The sequence below is a fragment of the Spermophilus citellus genome (assembly GCF_964194105.1).
Source record: "Spermophilus citellus genome assembly, chromosome: 6".
NCBI classification, from domain to species: Eukaryota; Metazoa; Chordata; class Mammalia; order Rodentia; family Sciuridae; genus Spermophilus; species Spermophilus citellus.
The window spans coordinates 113082111-113102802 of record NC_138187.1 but is presented as its reverse complement, the minus strand read 5'-3'; the positions used below and the strand labels follow the sequence as shown (position 1 = coordinate 113102802).

General features: G+C 38.1%; 1 long non-coding RNA gene across 1 annotated transcript in view; it reads left to right on the top strand.

Annotated features, from left to right (window-relative positions):
* The window catches only part of LOC308651512, a 110784-nt gene extending 91269 nt beyond the window's left edge, over positions 1-19515 (top strand). The window contains exon 3 of the long non-coding RNA XR_014022570.1: positions 19412-19515. This is a non-coding gene — a long non-coding RNA (uncharacterized lncRNA). The remainder of the gene's footprint in view (positions 1-19411) is intronic.
* The last annotated feature ends 1177 nt before the right edge of the window (positions 19516-20692 follow it).

Sequence of the window (20692 nt, the reverse complement as noted above, 5' to 3'; positions counted from 1 at the left end):
TTGCTACAGTTTTCACATATTCTGTATTGGAATAGGTAAGCTCTTACAAACAGGAGCTAGGTCTATCTGTATTGTTTTCCCCTTTCCTTTCCCTTTTTTTTGAGAAGTGTTAAAATATTCTTTATTTAATATTGTCACCCATTTTTAATTCATTTTTTCGTTGCTAGTGCAAAGAAGGTTCTTATTCAGAAGCTGGACGTCACACTCTCTGCTTTCCTTTTTTTAAAATTATTTTTTCCTTTTTTCATCATTTGTTTGTTTGTTGCTTTTCTTTTTTTTTAACAAAATGTCTTTATTTTATTTGTTTATTTTATGTGGTGCTAAGGCTCGAACTCAGTGCCTCACACGTGCTAAGAAAGCACTCTGCCACTGAGCTATAACCCCAGCTCATATTTTCTTTTTTACTTTTATTTATTAATTCATGTTTTTTGAGACAGAGTCTCATTATGTTTCCCAGGTTTTCCTAGAACTTCTGGGCTCAAATGACCCTCTTGCTTCAGTCTCCTAAAGGCTGGGACTACATGTGCATGCCACTATGCAGGGCTCTCTTTCTTTTATGAAGAATTTTTTTTTTGAGAGAGAGAGATGGGGGAAGGGAGGGAGAGAGAGGGAGAGGGAGAGAGAGAGAGAAAATATCTTTTTTTTTGTAGATGGATACAATTTTTTTTTTATGTGGTGCTGAGAATTGAACCCGGGTCCTGCCGTGCTAGGCGAGCACTCTACCGCAGAGCCACAATCCCAGCCCTATGAAGAAACTTTTTAAAAACACAGCTGTAAAAATAACACAATTAGGAAAAATGCATAAAATATAATAGTTAGCTTTTAAAAATTATTGCAAAACAGATATCAGCTAAAAACAGACTCTTGCTAGCATCCCACAGAAGCACCCACCCCTTCCCAATTATGCCCTTTCTCTCCCTGTAAAAGTAACCACTGCCCTGACTCTTACTACTATCATGTCCTTGAATTTTTCACTAGTTTTACCACTTAAATATGAATTTTAGTTTCACTTGTCTTTGAACTCTGGATAATTTTAGAATGTGAGTCCCTCAGCAATTTGTGAAATTGATTCATATTTTTGGGTATGGCTTTGGTGCATTTGTTATCACTATGGTATGTCACATGATGAACATACCACAATTTATTTATTGATTATACTCTTGGTGGATACTTGCCTCATACCAATAATGATGACTAATGCTGCTGTAGAATTCATGTGCATGTCTTCTATGGCACATATCTGTTGTGCAATATCAGTTTTAGGTACTTCTACATCTGGAACTTCTGGGTTGCAAGGGTAAGCAGATATTCAGCTTAATAGTTGATATTCAGTTTTCCAAAGTGATTGAACAGTTTTGCACAGTGTTCAGTCACCTTTGTGAACTTGTGTTGCTCCATATTCTTTCTAGGATTTTGTTAACAGGTTAGAAAAAAATTAACCATGCAGTTGAAAGTATACTGATATTTTATCATGACTTTAATTTGTGTCTCCTTCACCAGTGATGATATTCAACACCTATGTTTATTGGCCATTTGGAATTTTTTTTTTTTGGAACACCTGTCCAAATCTCTGTTATACTGGGTCCTCGGGGGTTTTTGTTTTTGTTTTTTTTCTTTTTTTTTCTTTTGGTGATGCTTGGGATCAAACCCAGAGCCTCGTGCATGCTAGGTAAGTGCTCTACCACTGAACTACACCTCCAGCCCCTGCTGTTTTGTTTTTAATTATCTTTTAGTAGTTTTTATACAGGTTTGTTATGAGCCTCTTCTCAGTTACATGTGTTAAAGCTCATTTTCCCACTCTCGTTTATCTTTTCACTCTCTTATCAAAACAGAAGTTCTTAATTTTGATAAATGAAACTTCTAAACTTTAATGTATTCCAATTTATCCCTATCTTTATGGTTTACACATTTCCTTTCTGTAAGGATGGCCTTAGGCCTGAGCCTAAGCAATCCCATTTTAAAACCTGCAGTCTCACTAGGCACACCTAATAGAGCATTCCAGTATGGTCCTCAGGCACAAACAAGTCACTTCTCCCCACACTGACAAACTCAGAGTGAAGTCTCTGGCATGTTGTCCTCACCCTGATAAGGGGAAAAGGCAAAAAAATCAGGGTGGGGGTCACGAGACCAGATGCTTTAATTTACCTCAGGGTAAATGACCTCACTGAGAGACCCGATGACTGTGGATAGGGAAATTATATCCCATCTATGTATGATACATCAAAGTATGTAAGTGCATTCTACTGTCATGTATAACTAATTAAAACAAATAAATAAGAAATAAATAAAGAAAGAAAGAGTGGTCAAAAGCCCCCAAATTTAGTATAAATGAAGGAACAAATGAATATTCAGCTAGCCGACACCGATGCATACAAGCCTGAGAGCCTAATGAGGACCTGGGCTGACATCCCAAATCTTCTCATCTGCCTGATCCTCTGTGTTGTTTTGTTGTTCTCACTGCTTTTAAACTCTATAGCACACTTGACTCTGGTGAGAAAAGAACTTCTCCCTATGACTGCCTCCTCAGCTAGTCATCAGCTCCACCCCAGGAGAAGCCTGCCTTGGTTTCTGATCTGATCATCGTGGTCTGAGTGTGCATCTGCTGGACTTAGAGCCTAAGGCTTGAGACTTTTGATCTGACACTTGACTTACACACAGAGGGAATGTCTGTTATGAGCCTGTCATGATTAAGTGTGTTTGCTGTGCTTAGAATTAATCTAGAATTGTTTGCTGTGAATTAATTAATCTAGAATTGTTTGCTGTGAATTAATTAATCTAGAATTGTTTGCTATGAATTAATTAATCTAGAATTGTTTGCTGTGAATTGATTATGTCTATTGCAGTACCTAGCATTAAGGATTGTCATTTTCTTGATTAAGAACCTATAGTGTGAAATTGTATTGGGTGATTTGAGTGAAAAAAGCATTGACAAAGGCAGAAGTGTGTGGACATTCTTTATTTCTCCCCATCGACTGCATAAGTTGCACCTTTTGCCATCACAACACTTTCTTAGCCATGAATTCTCCTATATTATTTTCTAAAAGCTTTATAGTTTTTGTCTTTCATATTTAGATCTCCAATCTACCTGGAACTTATTTGGACGAATAGTGTGGGAGGGAGTCAAATTATATTTTTTTTCCTTATTTATCTATTGTCCCTGTACCTTTGTTGAGACAGTCTTTCCCCCAATATTCTATGCTGAAGCCATGGTTGCCCCAGGCTGTCTCTGTCCCTGATCAAACACAGAGTACCATTTCTGCTGGATGAGGGGCTCCTCTAATGGGGAACTTATGCTTGGATACTGCCCACCAGTCCACTACTGTCCCAGAACTGCAGTATGGTTTGATGCTCTTCCTACTTTATTTTCCTGACACAAGTGTTACTCAGGTGTGATCTGAGGGCTCTCTCTTGCTCCCCATTCTTCCTGGGAATCTGTCCTAAGGAGTATTTTGTATGGCTAATCCCATCCTGGTGTCTGCTTCTTGGAGGATCCACAATGACAGAGTAGGGACAGTTCCTAGAATAAGAGAAAAATCAAGCCTCAGCTTTCTGTCAAGAGTGATAGAAAGCAGGGCTAAAAGAGAATAGGTAAAGAGAATGATTACAGGTCTTTCTGAAAGTAGAGTGAGTGGAAACTTGTACCTAACAACATGGAGGATAAGGGGAGTGTGGAGCAGAATATGACTGAGTGGACGAATTACCTTGTCACAGAGGAGGAGCTCATTTGATGAAGTAACCAATCATACTAGTTCTATGATATTAGACTATTTTTATGCAAAAATAACAATTTTAGGTTATATTTGTGTTGTAAATTTAACAGTTTACTGAGTGCATTTACTTTTCTGTAGGCCTTTTGAGTGGGGGAGAAAAGGGACAAATTAAGGAAGGTTTTACTGGCTTTTCCTTTCTTAGGGTCTTTACTACCAACCCTCCCACTCCAGCCTCTTTTTACTTTTGTTTCCAAGATATGAAGATTTTGCTGAAGAAATTAGTTAGTTTCGTTAGGTTATATCATCTCCAGTCAAGGGAGGGTTAGCACATGGCAAACCTGTATGTGGTGGGAGAGGTTTGAAGGTCATGTTTGCCCAATTGGAAAAGGGGATTTGGGTGAGGAAGATCTCAGATGTATGTTGATTTGGGACACCATATTTCATAGTACTTAGAGGTGGTAACTTCATGCAGGGAGTGAAGTTTTGATATTTTGCGGGTCACAGATAAATTATATCACTATCAGAAAAGGGGAGGGAGAAATGATAGAAAATGGAGAGGTGTAGAAAAAGGAAAGACTGAGAAACTGATGTGACTCTATTTTTGAAAACAGCTTCTACCTCAAGACCTGTCCAGAGGGAGGGGGTGTGACCCTTGTCCTTGGAAAAACCCTCAGAGCACTCCTAGGCATATAGCCACCCTGCTGAGTTGTTTGTCTGTAAATAACAGGAGAGATCTTCAGTGCCAGGTGTCCCTGACTCAGTTACACTAGGTGAGGACCCATAGCAACCCCTAGCAACCACCAATCAGCATGAGACAGGGAAAATACCTGGGATGCCAGATGAAGACACCCCCCCCGCCCCCCCCCCCCCCCCCCCCGTAGTTTATGGTGGTTGGTAACATGAAAGGAAACCATGTAGTTTAGCACGAACACCCCCTCACAGATTAAACCAATCAGTTCAAACGAATCCCCCTCTTGTACTAACCAATCACCCCTACCCAACATGTTCCCACCAGAGAATGTGCTAATCAATGTTAAGAGTTGTTGTTTGATTTTCCCGAGGTGTGGAATGATTTGCTGTGTGATGTTGTGACGCATAGAGTATACCTAAAAAACCTATAAAATCTCATTGAACAAAGGACCAGGACTCCTCATGACTGTTGGGCCGGAAACAGTTGTGAGTCCAGGCTCGAGCTTGCAAGAAAATAAAGACTCTTGTGTGATTGTATCGGATTCAGCTCCTGGAGGTCTATTGGGGTCCCATGAATCTGGCATTACAAGAGACCATTATGGGCGGGTTGTTGGAAGGACAGTAATACAATGAAACATTCTAGATAGGGGTACAGTGTGTGTACATGCATGTGTGTGCATGTATGCATGTGTGTACTTAATCCTTTGGTGGGAAGAAAAAAAAGTGAAAGAGATGTTGGAATCAGAAAGATTCCAAAGAACTTTAGAATCCTTAGATTGGCAGCCATTAAAATAGTTTTGGTTAGCTAGCTTGTATTAAGCTTCCCCTAGGTACTAAGGATTGACCAGATGTTGTGTCTGAGGAAAGGAGCTAGACTTTGAGGATTGGACAGACAGGTATTTATTTAAAAGATCCAGATGGTTCAAAGGAGTTTCTAATTTTACATTGTTGGGCACCAGGTTTCAAACTAAATTTGGGATCTGCCTTCCAGCTTTCCTGTTGGCCCTGGGTTGAGAATAGCCTCCTGTTTTACCAGCCATCTGGTCTCTCAAGTCTCTGTTGCTGAGTGGCATCTCCAAATGTCTTCCCACAGAGAGGACAAAAATCTTCAACAAAATCTACAGGGTGAATATATTTTTCTAACAGGAGATTCCCAGATGGGATTCTAGAAATGAGTAGGTCCCTACATTAATAGAGTCCATATGTGAGTCACACTTACATATGATTAGGCATCTGATTGAGCAGGGATACATTGAGATGTGTCCTATACTGGATAATTCAGGCCTGTGCTTCTAGGTCTTGATTTCTTGGAACTTCCTTTTCTAAACAAGCAGGCACAGGTGCCAGTAATTAATGTGCTAGGCATTGTTAGCATATAGTGATAGGAGAAATAATCACTATTAGTTTAGAATACATCCGTATTACTCAGCTTTCCAATACTGTAGCAATTATCTGAATCAACTTATAAAGAAGAAAGTTTTATTTTGGTTGCCAGTTTGGGAGGTTTCAGTCCATGGTGGGTTGGTCCCATTGCTTTTGGGCCTGTGGTGAGGCAGAACATCATGCTGGAGAATATGAGGTAGATTAAAGCTGTTCACAAAAGAAAAGGAAAAGGCCAGAGTCCCACAATCCCCTTTGAGGGCATGCTCCCAGTGACCTGAAACCTCCCTTTAGGACCCACTTCTTTGTTTTTTCTCCACATTTCTTATTGGTGCATTGTAGTTGTGCATAAAATGGTGGGATTAGTGGCTACATATTTGTATATGCACACAATATAGCAATCTAATTTGCTCAATATCATTCCTCAGTATTTTCCCTTTCCCTCCCCTTCTCTCTCCCCCTAGTGCCTTTCATCTACTCTACTGGTCTCTTTGATTTTCATGAGATTCCTTCCACCTTTCTTTTCCTTTTATCCCCCCTAGATTCTACATATGAGAGAAGAATATGACCCTTGACCTTCTCAGTTTGGCTTATCTCACTTAACATAATGGTCTCAAGTTCCATCTATTTTCCTGCAAATGACTAAATTTCATTTTTTAATGGCTGAATAAAACTCCATTGTGTATATATATATCACATTTTCTTTATCCATTCATTCATTGATGGACAGACTGGTTCTATAGTTTGGCTATTGTGAAGTGTGCTTCTGTGAACATGGATATACATGTACCCACTATAGTATGATGACTTTAATTTTCTTTTCTTTTTTGGGGGGGCGGGCAGAATACTGGGGATTGAACTCAGGGGCACTTGACCACTGAGCCACATCCAGCCCTATTTTGTATTTTATTTAGAGACAGGAGCTCACTGAATTGCTTAGTGCCTCACCATTGCCAAGGCAGGCTTTGAATTCGAGGATCCTCCTGAACCACTGGGATTACAGGTGTGCGCCATTGCACCTAGCATGATTTTAATTCTTTTTTTTATATATTAACTTAAAAAAAAATTTAAATTAGTTATATATGACAGCAGAATGCATTTTGTTTTATTGTACACAAATGTGGTACAAGTTTGCATTTCTCTGGTTGTACAGGATGTAGAGTTGCATTATTTGTGCAATCATACATGTACGTCTCATTTCACCATCTTACCTATCCCATGCCCCTCCCCTCCCCCACTCCCCTATGACTTTAATTCTTTAGGATACATACTGAAGAATTGTATAGCTGGATCATGTGATGGTTCTGTATGGAACCTCCATACAGATTTCCATAGTGGTTGTACTAATTTACAGTCCCATCAATAGTTTTTTTTTTTTTTTTATTGTTGGTCGTTCAAAACATTACATAGTTCTTGATATATCATATTTCACAGTTTGATTCAAGTGGGTTATGAACTCCCATTTTTACCCCGTATACAGATTGCTGAATCACATCATTTACACTTCCATTGATTTACACATTGCCATTCTAGTGTCTGTTGTATTCTGCTGTCTTTCCTATCCTCTATTATCCCCCCTCCATCAACAGTTTTAAAGTGTTCCTTTTCCTCCACATTTCTCCAGCATTTATTATTGTTTATATTCTTGATGACTACCATTCTTAAAGATGTGAGATTAGGCCACATAGCCTACAGGTTCTTCCACCTTCAAATAGCACCAAACTGGAGACTAAGCCTTTAACACATGAGCCTTTGGGGGCACATTCCAGATCTAAATTATAGCAATGCTTTTTTTTTTAAGATGACAAAAGTAGAGAATGATTTAGCTTTAGCCTTGACATTATTATTATTATTATTATTATTATTATTATTTTGGAAAATAATCCATTGTTATTTCTAGCAATGTTGCCTCTGGACAGAGCAGTTAAGGCTGACACCAGGACTTGTGGAGACCTTAAGACAAATCATACTATGGATTTTCTTTGCTTCCCACTCTCAGTCCCTCCCCTTGACAACCTGGCATTTTTATCCTGATGATATCAGGCCAAAATGAGTATCAAGGGCTAATTTGAAGAGAATGAGAAGTCACAAAATGAATCCATGTGACTAGAGGGGCTGAACAGAATTGGATGGAGGTGTAACTTACTTGCTTTGCTTTGATGAAGTCTGGGGCTTAAGAGTTGGGGCTGTGTGAGCCTCAGGGCCTTTCTTCTAAGTACCAGATGGTAGAGCCACCTCACTGAACCCTGCCAGCTGCCGGGCCCATGTGTCTGGATGAGATTGCCCTGCTTTGCAAACTGCAGACTGGTTCTGTCTGCAAGAAGGTATAATTATGGTTGAAACAAATGTATAATAGTACCTGGACAGATATAGCTCAGTTGGCTCCTGACACATTCTGGCTTAAAGGGCCAGAGAGCTTCCATGAGAAGGTGGGATAGTGCAGGACTAAATAAGTAGGAAGCAGATATTGGCCACCTCTCTTAGTCCTCTTCAGAAGTCTCTTATTATAAACAAGTCTAATGCTCTTTGTGAGGAGATATGGAAATCTAAAAAGCCTAGCTGATTCACTTCATCAAAGCTTTTCTCAATAACAAGTAGGCAATAAAACAGGTCATTGTTTCCCAAAATAGATTTTGCAATGCTTGGGGCCCCTCTTAAAGTAATGGAGGAGTTTGTAAGAATAGTAGATCTGAGTGTGTGGGTATGTCTGTCTCTGATTTTTTTTTCTTGTAAAAAAATCTTGCAATTGTGGTTTGTTTTTATTGTCTGTGTACCTTGAATCTCTGTCCTGTCATAACCAGACCTTCTAGCCCTTGTGATATCTGCAGCTGAATTATGCAAGAGTGCAAAGCACTATGGGAAACACAGATGGGGTGGATGAATTCTGAATTGGGCTCTGAAGGTGGAAGGCTGTGCGTTTTCTGGATTTGTCTTGTAGAACTTAAACTATGGAGCACATGAACCTGGCACCAATTGCGCTCCTTTCATTCTTTGTCCAGGCCTTCTGAACTAGATGTCTTCCTGTTTAATGAGCCTCCAAATCTGCCATTCTTTAGATTGGGACTTTCTGCCCCTACATCATATTCCCCTGCCTCAGCTGGCAGAATCAGGCTAATTCTTACCTCTCTTTAGAGTTTGGGACTAGATGTTACCTCTCTGGGAAGACTTTTCTGAACACTGCCGGCCTGGGGGTTGTGTGCTGCCCCGGCAGACCCTGCTTCCTCCTCACATGAGGTAGTACCAATTTGCTTCTTGCTTTTCCCTGCTCAGCAGTATTCTCCACAGAGACAGGGACTATGTTTGTTTTCCCTAGCACAGAGCCTGGCACACAGTAGATGCTTAATGATTGAGCAATGAGTGGACCCTGTTACTTATCATTTGCCTCTTCCACACTGCAAAGGTCGGGTGAGCTCATTTTCCTTTTCTCTTCTCTCTTGTTACTACCTTCCAAAGCCAGCAAAAACTATCTTTGCCTGTCTTTCTGTTTTGTTTTGTTTTTTTCCTTCCCCACCATTTTAATTAGCTTAAAAATTCAATTGTCTGGATGCCACTTCTCTGAAGTCTGTTTGGATGAAATAATAAAACCTTGTATGTTTGTTTGTTTGTTTTCCAAGCCGCTTCATGGTTATGGAAAGAGAAAAAGCAAAACTGGAGACAGAAGACCAATGTCAGAGCCTCCATTACTAAAATGTCAACATTGCCTCCAACTCTCCTTGGTTTGGGGCTCTTTTGTGTAACAGTTGTTTTATAATATTAGGGCTTTATAATATTAGGGCCAGAATATATTCCAAGAGCAGTTTGAGCAAATCATTATCTTTACTCCTTTTCTGCCTGTTATATATCAGGTAGTGATGCAGGACACCCAAAGTGGACAGAGTATACTACTTTGCAGGTCTCCATTGTTCCTTGATTTTTATTTCTTCCAGCATAGGACTTTGGCTTCTCTCATGGTTTTCACAGAAGGATTATTTTCCATTCAAAAAGGGAACCATAGAGGTAGAAATCAAGAGGGAGGAAAGAACAAAACACCTCCAGATGTCTATTTTTAGCTGAATTGGTATAAATGACCTTGATGGGTATTGTAAGTTTGGGAACCAGGAGTAGAGGGGCCTTGGAAGTTCTTCACTTTGAACAGACTTGGAATCCAATCCTGTGGCATTCTTCAACCTGCCAGCAATTGTTGGAGTTGAAAGAAAACCACTATTTACTATTGTTCAGATTTGTTTAAAAATATTTATAGTGAAGCAAGAATTAGAAGAATAGGCACCTAATATATGCCAGCCACCAATTTGAGTGTTTTACTTAGTCATTGTCTCATTTAATTGTTTTGATTAGGTATTCATAAAGAATATTCATAAAATATATGTGATGTGTGAAGAATTCTGTTGGAGGGAACACCTGCATTTAGCATTACCTTTGGGTCCCTTGTTTCTTTCTGGAGTCCATTTTCTTCTCTTCTTATATATAGCCTTTCTCCTGAATTTTCCATTTATTGTTCACTTCCTTTCTAAAGTATCTTTCCATTGTTTCCTATATTCTTTTTTTTTTTCAGAGTAGAAATTAGAAGTTTATTAAAGGACAGCAGAAAAGACTTCTCCTGGAGGAAGAAGGGGACCCAAGAGGTGGAATCCCTGTTTCCTATATTCTAAAAACAATACATTGCTGGGTTTTGCATGGCTTTGGACTGTATGCAAATGAAATCATACTGTTTGAGTTTTCTGCAACTTGCATTTTTCACTCAAATATTTGAACCTGAGATTCATCCACACTATTATGTATCACTCTAATTCATTTTCATTATCATATGGTATTAGATTGTGTGAATATCCTGCAGTGTGTTTATTTATTCATTCTGACATGGATGGACATTTGCTTGGTTCCATTTTTTTTTTTGGGGGGGATACCAGGGATTGAACTCAGGAGTACTCAACCAATGAGCTACATCCCTAACCCTATTTTGTATTTTATTTAGAGACAGGATCTCACTGCATTGCTTAGCTTCTTTCTATTGCTGAGGCTGGCTTTGAACTTGCAATCCTCCTGCTTCAGCCTCCTGAGTCACTGGGATTACAGGCATGTGCCACCACACCCAGCTGCTTGCTTCCATTTTTAAAAACAATTACAGTTAGGGCTTAGATAATCATTCTTATATGTGTTCCCTCCTGCTCTTGGGCAGAAGTTACTTGTTTTTCTTTATTCAAAGAGTTTAGAAAGTTGCAAATATTACAGACACAAAACCCAAGAAATTGAAGAAAGTTTACCAGTATAGTTGGAATTTTTTTCTTCCCTGCAAACACATATGCATGTATACAATAATAGCTTTTGCTGGTGCTTCTGATTTATTTAACAATGTTTGTTTTCCGTATTTTATACTAATGCATTATAGTTATCCATAATAGTGGAATTCTTTGTCACATATTCATACATGCAAACAATATAACTGCCGCAGTCTCGGCTGGGCACAGAATCACGAGCCACCACACAGCTTTGTAGATTCAAACAGCAATTCTTTATTCCCGAACTCACACCGGCCTCCACACACGTTCTGGGGCAATCCCAGTTCTGCTGCCACCCAATTCACCTACTCCACGAGGCTTTTTTCCCAAAAATGCTCTCTGAATCTCACGAGAACTCAACGGGAGCTCAGGTAGCAGGAACGCCCTATTTCCAGCAGCAATAATCCTCAACATCGAACTTCCCTAAAATCCAAGGTCTTAAACTGGGAACGCCCTAAACCCAAGGACTGGGATACTTCCTCAAACCTGATCAGCTCTAAACCCAGATCCGCCTTCCTTGAGCAAGGTCACCTTACATGCAATGTCAACAGCGAAATTCCAAGGCAAGTCATTTAACATGGGGTACGCTGGCAAGGAAATTTCGAATGCGTCATTCCTACTTGGTAATGGCCCTCAGCATATAACAATATAATCAAATCAGTATTATTCCCTAATAATATTAGTATTATTCCTCTTTCTCTCCCCTCTTCTTTCTCTCTGGTCCCTTATCTCTACTCCACTGGTCTCCCTTTGATTTTCATGAGATATCCTTTCCCCCTTTCTTTCCCATTTTCTCTCTAGCTTCCACAAATGAGAGAAAACATATGACCCTTGACTTTCTAAGTTTGGCTTATTTTGCTTAACATAATTGTGCTAGCTCTTTGTAGCTGTGACCAAAAGATCTGACAAGAACAACTTTGAGGAGGAAAAGTTTATCTTGCCTCATAGTTTCAGAGATTCAGTCTGTGATTGACCAACTCCATAGCTCTGGACCTGAGGTGAGGCAAAACATCATGGTGGAAAGGCCTGGCAGAGGGAAGCTGCCCAATTCATGACAGCCAGGAAGCAGAGAGAGTTTGAGTACAAGAAGCCAGGGACCTACTTCCTCCAGCCACTCCCTACCTGCTTACAGTTACCACCCACTAATCCAGTCAAATTATCAACCCATCAAATGGATTAATCTACTGGATTAAGTTATGACTCTTATACTCTGATTATTTCACCTTGGAACATTCCTGTATTGCCTCACATATGAACTTTTGAGGTCACTTCATATCTAAACCATAACAATAATGCTCTCAAGTTCCATCCATTTTCCTGTAAATGACATAACTTCATTCTTCTTTTTGGCTTATTAAAACTCCATTGTGTGTATGTGTGTGTGTGTGTGTGTGTGTATGTATGTATGTATGTGTGTGTGTATATATATATATATATATATATATATATTGTTTTTTTTATCCATTCATTCATTAACAGACACTTAGATTGGTTCCATCATTTGGCTATTTCAGTTGGGCTGCTATAAACATGAATATTTATGTATTTCTATGGTATGATAACTTCAATTCTTTGGGCTAAATACTGAGAAATGGTATAGCTAGGTCAAATGATGGTTCTATTCCTAGTGTTTTGAAGAATCTCCATACAGATTTCCATAGTGGTAATACTAATTTTCAACCCCACCAAGAATCTAAAAATGATCCTTTCCCCCAAAATCCTCTTCATTATTTATTAGTGTTTTATTCATGTTGACTGCCATTCTGATGGTTTGAGATGAAATCTCAGTAGTTTTGACTTCCATTTCCTAATTGCTAAATACAATGAAAAATTTTTTTCTTATGTTCATTGGCTACTTGTGTTCTTTTGAGAAATATATGTTTGGTTCATTTATTTTGGGATATTTTAATGGTATTTTTGTTTATTAAAAGCATGTATACTAAGACCATGTGCTAGTTTAGTCTCTTTGGGTATTCATGGTTGGGGAAAACCCAGTTTGGTGGGTCCCTGTGGCCATAACCAAAGGAACTGCTTCTTTCAGTCACTAGACAATAAGTAACATTTCACCTATAGGCTTTGCAAATCCAAATCTATTAAATAGCTTCACTGTCAAAGTAAGATTATCTTATAGTTGATGAGACAAGGCATTCCTAAAGACAGAGCTATTTTAATATATTAAGTTATTAAGAGTTGCTGAGGCAAAATTATAAGGATCTGTTTAAAGCAAAATGGAATGTCCTTGGACTAGTTTTAAATCTTGTCTATTATTTACCAATTGTGCAACTGTGCACCTTTGTGTAGTATACCTGTTTTCATTAGGGTATGTTAGACACCTAGTCAGACCAGCACATATAAAAGGGACTTTATTAAAAAGATGGATCTTGGGCTGAGGTTGTGGCTTAGTGGTAGAGCGCTTGCTGAACACATGCAAGGCACCAGGTTCGATTCTCAGCATTACATTAAAAACAAACAAATAAAATAAAGATATTGGGTCTACCTACAACTAAAAAAAATTTTAAAAAATAGCTGGAAATCTTGGAACCCAAAGAGAAAATGAACAACCATGCCTACTCTTGACACCATATATGGGAAACTGAGGCTTAGTGAGGTTAAGTTTTAACTATTAAAGCCTGTGGGGTAAGCAAATTTAAACATGCACTAAGCACCATCTGTGAATGAATCATTACATGTTTTGTGCTTACATGGTAATCTATTTTTTCATGGTATATAAATGCCACTCTGATTAATGAAGTTCAAGGGTATTTTAAAATGTATTATTGATAAAAGCTTTTATTAAATTATTTTTCAGTACAAGTAAATACACAGGGAGGTATTCATAACATTCCTTTTTATTTAAAAAAATAGTTTTGTAAAAACAAAATTAAATATGGACATAGTTTAAGGAATCAATAGTAAGAATGAAAAATTTGATAGGGGTTTTCCTTTCACTCCCAACTTCTCCACATTTCCTGCTGTTTGCAAGTAAATTTATTAAAATCTTTTGTTAGTTACCTCCATATCTCTAAACAGCATGCTTATCTTTATTGATGTTTTGGTGTTAGAAATAATCTGCATATTTTCCACTAAGGAAGAGAGGAATTTAGTTTTATTTACATATTACCTCTAACACTTGATTATATCAATATTCAGTTTTTGCATTCTTAAGACTTAAATAATGCTATTCACAACCAAACCATGTAGTATACTATGATTACTTTATTTACTTTTTCTATTTGGTTGTTTTGTTTAGTTTTTTTTTTTAATCAACATTTCCCCAACCTGTTCCTAGTGTATAAATCTGCTTAGTACCTAAATGCTTAAGACAACCAAATTGATTGTTTTCCTGATTCTAGAATCTCATGACCTGTTCCACACTGGGATGATTATAAGCCATTCATTGTGTTTAGTCAACTTTCCATTATTGTAAGCAATACCTGATATAATCAATTTATAAAAAGATTTACTTAATTCATAGTTTTAGAGATTCCAATCCTTCATTGAGTAGACCCCATTGCCTTTGTGCCTCTAGTCTGGTAGGAGTGCATGGAGGAGCAGAACTGCTCACCTCATGGCTGGGATGTGAAAAAAGAGAGAAGAGAAAGAGGCTGGGGTCCCACCTTCCCCTTCAAGGGCACACCCCCACAGTGACCTAAAAACCTCATACTAGACCTCTTCTCCTTCCTCCTCCTCCTCTTCCTCCTCCTCCCTCCTCCTCCTCCTCCTTCTCCTCCTCATCATCATCTTCTTCTTCTTCTTGTTAGGATACAATATCAGGATATACCTTGACATAATCACAAAAGCATGGAATCCAATCTACTCTAATTCAGTACTCAGCAATTCCTCCCATTCCCATCCACTGCTTCCCTCCCTCCAATTTCACTGATCCCTCTTCAATCCATTTACAGTTTACTTTTTTTCTTCTTTAGGAATTTGCAGTCCTACCAGCAATGTATGGTGTGCCTGTTTCCCCACATTCTCACCAACATTTATTGTTATTTGTATTTTTGATAATTGCCATTCTTACTGGAATGAGATGTGGTTTTAATTTGCATTACCCTAATTGCTGGAAATATTGAACATTTTTAAAATATATTTGTTGGCCATTTGTATTTCTTCTTTTTTTTAAATATTTATTTTTTAGTTTTAGGTGGACACAATATCTTTATTGTATTTTTTTATGTGGTGTTGAGGATTGAACCCAGCAGCCCGCGAACGCCAGGCAAGCACGCTACTGCTTGAGCCACATCCCCAGCCCTGTATTTCTTTTTTTAAGAAGTGTCTGTTTAGTTCCTTTGTCCATTTATTGATTGAGTTATTTGTATTTTTGGTGTGAAGTTTTTACAGTTCTTTGTATATTCTGGATATAAATGCCCTATGTGAGTACCAGGTGGCAAATATTATCTCCCATTCTGTTGGCTCTCTCTTAAGCTCTTATGTCTTTTGCTGTGCAGAAGAATTTTAATTTGATGCCATCCACTTATTGATTTTTAATTTTATTTCTTGTGTGTTAGGAGTCTTCTTAAGAATTCAGTTCCTGTGCTAACATATTTGAGGGTTGGGCCCACATTTTCTTGTAGCAGTTTTATGGGTTTCTAGTCTCATTCCTAGGTCTTTGATCTGCTTCAAGTTGACTTTTTTTTTTAAATATATATTTTTAGTGGCCAGTGGGTCTTTATTTTATTTCTTTATTTTTATGTGGTGCTGAGGATGGAACACATGGTGGGTTCTACCACTGAGCCACAACCCCAGCCCCTCGAGTTGACTTTTGTACAGGGTAAAAGATAGGGATTAAATTTCATTCTTCTACATAGGATTTCCAGTTTTCACAGCACCATTTGTTAAAAAGGTTGTTTTTCCCCCCAACATATATTTTTGGCATCTTTGTCTAGTATCAGATAACTATATTTATGTGGGTTTGTCTCTGTGTCTTCTATTCTAGACCTCACTTCTTAAAAATACCACCACCTCCCAATAGTGCCACCATGGGGACCAATTCTTTAACACATGAACCTTTGGGGAACATTCTAGATCCAAACAATAACAACTATTGTAAGGGCCTCCTTCACTATCATCCCAGAAATTCCCTTTGCCTCTCTTCTGGGTTTGATTACCCATTTCCTGGATTCAATGTCTTTTTCTTTGTTGATTCTCACACTTTGGTGGGGCACATCTTCTAATATCTCATACCTTCCTGAGAAAGCACAGGAAGTGTTTTGAGATCTTATGTGTCTAAAAATGCTTTATTCTACACACACACTAAATTGTAATTTGACTGTATAAAGTTCGGATTGAAAAACATTTTACCTGCATCATTTCCAGGGTTGCTATTGAGAAACACAAAGTCTTTCTGATTCTTTATACTTTTGTTGAAACTTGGTTACTCTCTTTTTTCTTTTTCTGAAAGCTTGTAGAATTTTTTCTTATTCCTAATTGTGTAAAATTCCACAGTATATATTCCTCTTTTCATCTGTTGTCCTGGGATCTCAGTGGGCCTTTCAGTCTGGAAATTCTTTTCTTTCACCCTGGGAAATCTCAATGAGTTCTTGGCTGATTTCTTCTTTTCCATATATTGAGTAGAGAACAACGAACGGTTTATTCAAAATCCTTTTGTTCAGATATTAGACTTCCTGAAGGGTTCTGTTTTTGTTTTCATATCTTTTTTCCTTTGCCAGTTTTCTATCTCTTTGCTTTGGCTCTATTTCTGAAAAAGTTCTACACTATTAACTTCTTACCCTTGGGATTTCAATTTTGTCATCATACTTTTAATTTCTAAGAACATAGGGTGTTTTTTTTGTTTTTAAATTCCTTTTTCTCTTTTCATAAGCTCTGTCTCCTCTAGGTTGCTGTTTTCTGCTTATTTGTTTTGGCCTCTCTCTTTCGTCTTAGAAGTTCTTCTTTAATGCCCCATCCTAGGCCCTTTGTGTATATTTGTGAGTGGGTTTGCTTCAAAGTCAATGGCTGGGTGAGGCCTGTCAAATGTGGGCCTAATTAGAGTGATCTGGCTGGAGCATTTCTTTTGACATAAGTATTTTTAGGGTATTTTTCACTGGGACCAGAATTCTATAGGGAAGATGCCTGTAGTGTCCTGTCTAGAGGAAAAAAGTCTGGACAGTGTCTAGGAAATGAGTAGAAATAGGCCTGGGGTAGCAGAGGAGGTAGGGAAGGTCTCAGAATCTGTCCGGAAACCTTCCGGAAACCTGCATGCTCTGCTCATGTTTTCAATATGTCATCCCTACTCTTGGTCAGAATAAAGCTTAACTGCATCTTAAATAGCCTTTCTGTCACCCCACATTCACCCACTCCCAAAGGTACCTGGAGCTGGTTTGGAATGTTTCTTTTTTTCCTCTTCAGAGTTGGGGATTGAACCTAGGACTTCATACATGTTAGGCTAGTGCTCTCCCACTGAGCCACACCTTCTCTCTCTCTCTCTCTTAGGGTTTATAAGTCAATTATCCATCTGCTCATCCATCTGCTTTACAGTTTCTCTTACCATGTTGCTTCTGTTTTTGTCCTGTTCTCTTTATGGTTTTTGTGGGATTCACCAAGATAACAAAGGCTGAGTGTCTTTAAGCTGCCATCATTAACTAGAACCCTAAAGTTTATTTTATTTTATTTTTATTTTATTTTTTTAAAATTATTTTATTGTTGGTTGCTCAAAACATTACATAGTTCTTAATACTAAAGTTTATTTTAAAAAGGCATTGTAGGGAAAGGATCAGAAATCATCACTCCAGTTCTACTCCCTTCAGCCCTTCTTTTCAAAACCCTTTACTTTTCTGTCCCAATTTCACAGGTCTTTATTATCTTCTAGTTAATCTGTGCATCTTGACTGACTGGTACAAATAATACATAACAAATTACTGATTGCTCCAATGTGAAGAGCTCCATGTTTCCTTTAAGAAAAGTAAACTGTACTAAAGTAAATTGTACTACTCTTTTGAAAACTGTGCTACTGCATATAGTTAGTGTCATGTGGGAAAAAAGAATTGTCATTCTTATGTGCTCATTATTTGTTATTGACTAGTTGCCTTTTTAAAGGTGACAGGCATCATTTTTCTTTTCTTGGAAGATGATTTGTTAAGGTCATTTTTAACTCATCTGCTTTGCTAAGGATTTTCAGGAATGACATTTAAGTCACTCATAATAAGCTTAGAATTTGAGAGACAGACTGCTCGTGTCCAAATTACAATAGGATGAGGAGGACTCTGGGCACCTGAGAAGAGGAAGCTGGAGTGCATGTCCTGGATGTTTTTTCACACCTCTGAAATCAAACTGAGCATGTGAGGTATCAACATTAAACATTTATCCACAGAGAAGACAGGTGGGCATGCACCATATAGGAATGAGTAATGATGAAATAAATTGGGGAGAAGGGCTGTGGGACTGGGGAAAGTGGTTTTCCTCCAAATGATCTTTGCTTTTTCATTCACAAAGTTAACACACAATTCAGCTGTTTGGCTTTGATATGCTGAGGGCTTGAGACATCCTGTCTTCTCTTGATGTTTCTTCCAGCTATCTTCTCTTATGTTTCCCCAGTTCCTGGGTTTATTTCTTTCTTTTTACTGCTATTTATAATTCAGAGGTAGCCACACATAGTCAGGACTTAAAGCTTGTTCATATGTTAACAAAGTTTTAGAGGAAACACTTTCTTATTATGTGTAGAGACAGATGTGACTGGCTTTTTATTTCATAGGGTTTATCTGTGTCAAGCAGGTTACACAAAGGTAGATAAGAGCAGAAGATGTATTTATTACTCCATGAGGTAACAACCAACTAATTTTTAATCTAAAATAATGAACACATCTCACCTGGTTAAATCATCACAGAATTTCCTTCGTATGGAAATATGTAATGAGGTGGAATTCACCTGAATTCCTCTTGAAGAGTGGGAGTATGTGTCTGAAAAAAAGATTTTGGGAAACCTGTTGAGGTCAGGATAGGGGACTCCAAATGACAGCCTCAAGAATCAGAAGTGTTCCATATGACTTCTAAGGAGACTGAATCTCATTCTGAGATGGTCAGGTCTACAAGCTTAGAGGGTTAGAGGCACCATGCACCTAAACTTTTCTTAGCAATAGTGGGAGAAGAATTTGACTTTATTCACGTTTAGTTATTATTTCGGATATCTTTATTGAACCTTCTCTGTTGATCAGCTATGTGACTCCAGCTGATATGTAGCTGGGGTACATACTATGTGCTGGGCCACTGGTGGTCTCCATAAATAGATTAAGGAGAATTTAAAACTCACTTGTGTTTTTAAAACAGTCCACTTTAAATAAATTGCTCTGGATCACTTGAGGCTGGGTTCCTTGAGCCCTCCACTGGCCTTTCATATTATTTACTTACCTTTTGCAGGGACACAAAGTGCTGTAAGAACTCAGAGGATGGAGAGACCATTCTAGCATTGGACAGAATTACCAGTGACTGCAGAAGGCTTTATGAAGGCAAGACTTGACATGAGTTTCAAAATATTGGGAGTGTGTGCCAAGGAGCAATTGATGGATGTATGCTTTTGTGGGAATATGAGGTGAGGGGATGGCATGAGTCCCAGATCAAGGGTGGAAATATCAGCTAGAAAGTGCATTTTGGCTGATTTATGGAATAACGAGGGATAAAATCTGAATTGCATACCAGGGTCAGTGGGTTGAACTTCAACTATCAACTGTTCAATTCATTGTTGGAAATTTCTGATGATTTCAGACCATACTTGCTGGGTTCCCCAACTTACTCACAATTGCATCAGCCTCATTTACAAAACTTTTCCAGGAAAAAATTCCACTGACTACACAGTTCTTTGAGAACTTTGTAGATAATTTTTAAAAAGGATCTTTTCATACATTATTATTTCAGATATTACCAGTTAGTAATGTCATAAAAGCTATTCTATTATAATTTTCCAGTTTCATTTTTGTTCAATTCTCCTCTTTGAAAGAAAGCTATAATATATAAAGACATTAGAAAAAAAATCCTCAAGTTTTATTGCATAGAGGTGCACAATACTCATAAACAATGCAGGTCTGATTTGTCTTTGAACATCTGTAGAATAATGGGACACTTAGAGATAATATGATGCCTGATGGTATTTAAGATAGAAAGGTATTTCTTGATTTTTAACAAAGTGGATTTAGGTCTTTGTTTGGGGGACCAGGAAGAAAAACTGGTTCCATCACAAATCCTTTTTGCTGGAATAGACAATGCTTCATTCAAAGGCAGAGAAAAAGTGCTGATATAAAACCTTCCTTTTTGGGAAGCTGATTCTTTTTGTCATGGAACAAAGACTGGCAAAATTATCCACATTTGCAGTTATCAGGATAGCAAAACTTGAAATTTGATGAACAAATGTGTCTGTCATTTGATATATTTTTTTTTCGGCCTCATGATTCAGCATTTTGATTCGCTTTAACCATTTTGAAAAAAAATGAAGCATTTCTTGTTTGTGAAATAGTTTGTTTCTTTGAACTGTTCCTAGTTTGTGGCCTAGTTGACTGTATGGCATTTCCCCTAGGCTTAGTATAAGTAAAAACATGGGAATCTCAAAAATGCCACAGTGAATTGGCCCAGTTTGAAGTCCATGAGGATAGGAACAAGAGGGCATATTTAAGAATGGAAATGATACAGTTACATCTGCTGACATCA